Raw genomic sequence first — 2344 nt, forward strand, 5'->3', positions numbered from 1 at the left:
GCAGGGTTGCCAGGTCTGCGTAACAAAACCAGCCCAGTAGTTGCTACTCAAAAGTAGCCCGATCACGGCCAAAACTAGCCCAGTCGCGTTCCGGGGGAAATGGCTATCAAAATCCCGTTCTGCTTCCAGGAAGTCCCACCTTGGTCGCAATCGTGTTTCGGGGGATTTCGCTTCAACCCGCGGCAGCAGTGTATAAAAATAGCCCAATTCCACGCAGGAAAACCGCAGACTTGGCAACGCGGGCTATCGGCATGCATTCAAGAAACGTTTCAGAAAGTATTATGTTCGAAACACCACGCCGGATATAATGTGAAAAATAACAAACAAAAAGAACTCAAGCAACTGTTTATTGTAAAGAAGAAATCAAAAGCATAAAAAAATAATAGATTTATCCCACCAGTAAGTGTAAGGAATGATTGCAGGGTAAAATCTGTGATTTTGCCCCCTCGGGAGACCCAGCAGGGAGGGAAATGTAGAGAAGAATCCTTACAGGAGAACGGATAGGTATGTGTGACTGCGATTGGCCTGTTCGTCACGTACAGAAAATACATCGACAAAGACAAAATGACACAGTAGACTGGAAAATGTATATAATTTGCGTATAACTGCCCTGTATTACTAAACTGAAATGACAATCATCTAAGTTTTGCTGCATTGATGTAATTAAGAACTGAGCAGATAGTTAGGATCGCAAATTTGTGTTGATATTAAAGACAACAAAAAGAAACAAAGAGCTAAACTTCAAGCTGACGGTTTAAATGACTGTTGAATTTATGAAATGGCACTGTTAACGTTAGCATAAAATGTACCATCATATTTAATTGCAAGTAATTCATGATATAATAGTCTACGCTGTGGGAGTTTGAGTATTGGATGAATGAACTGCATTAACAGCCGCAAACAATGTATATTAGCCTAATAGTTTAAGTTGTTGCAAAATTCAACCATTCAACAAATCAATTGTATGTATATATATATATATATATATATACATAGATATGAAGAGTTCAGATGCAAAAGCCTCTAAGTGCCATCTGAAAATTTCTTCTAAAATTAGCATTTTTATCAGGCTCCTATGTTTATGTTCATTTATTTCACTTTAATGGCATAGAAAAGGACCTATACATTGCCATTAAAGTGAAATATCTGAACCTAAACATAGGAGCCTGATAAAAATGCTAATTTTAGAAGAAATTTTCAGATGGCACTTAGAGGCTTTTGCATCTGAACTCTTCATATATATATATATATATATATATAGGCTACTGTATATGCAGGAGATTAATTTGAAAATACTCTAATCTGAGGGTCTGATAAGTGCATTTTTAACAACTGAAAATATCATTTTAAAATGTCTAATGAATGGTTTAGTGCCAAAGAAACTTTGATAACCTAGAACATTCATTCAAAAACAAGTTTCTTACACAAAAGCATGACAATTCTTCCTTTCTCTTTTTTATACATAGGCTACCAAAAGTCAACCAAAGTACACACAGGCCATCCATTTATGAAAGCTGGTCAGAAACAGGTATGTTTTCACACCAGCGAGCTCAACGCTAAGGAGACTTGCGATGGGACATGTGTTCAGCCTGCAGCGATCACATTTAACCCACTTCGAAATGGAAACCCCAGATATGTCTGTTTCATGTATATGGCTGTGAGAATTTGACTTGATTTGGTTGTATGTTTAGTCACAAGAGGACTTCAGAGGTGGAGAATACCTCTGATTGAAAGTGAGGCAAGACTTTATTTTCTCCAGCCAAGGAACAAACAACAACAGACCTTTCTTTAGGTTCATCTGCAAAGGTTTTCAGTGTACAGTCATGACAAGAGACCATGAGATGTGGCCTAGTGGTTTGCGCACAAGGCCGTGAGCTGTGTCTGGGAGACACAAGCTCAAATTTAGCTTGTGATATTAATGATTCCACTTTCCCTTCTTCTCCCCATCTCCTCCTGTCCTCTCCTGCTGTAGCCTATCAATGAAGTGGCAAAAAGCCCCAAAATAAAATGTAATACTATAAATATACAACTAACATTCAAAAAGTTATAAAATATAATAAAATGCATGACATGAAATTATAAAATATTAAAATAATAAAATAAAACATAAAACAAAATATAATAATATATATGAATAAGTATTCAATAATTATAATTAATTTACATTAGTTAATAAGTTAAATGAACATACTAAAATAATAAAATTAAATAACAGGAAAGAACAATACTGATCAATTTAAGATGAATAAATAACACATTTGTAGTAAATTTTAATACATATATAGTAAAATAATAAAATAACTTTGAAGAACAATACTGACCAATAACACATTCATTGTATATA

The sequence above is a fragment of the Sinocyclocheilus anshuiensis genome, unplaced genomic scaffold (genome assembly GCF_001515605.1).
Source record: "Sinocyclocheilus anshuiensis isolate Anshui unplaced genomic scaffold, SAMN03320099.WGS_v1.1 scaffold1102, whole genome shotgun sequence".
In the NCBI taxonomy this organism is placed as follows: domain Eukaryota; kingdom Metazoa; phylum Chordata; class Actinopteri; order Cypriniformes; family Cyprinidae; genus Sinocyclocheilus; species Sinocyclocheilus anshuiensis.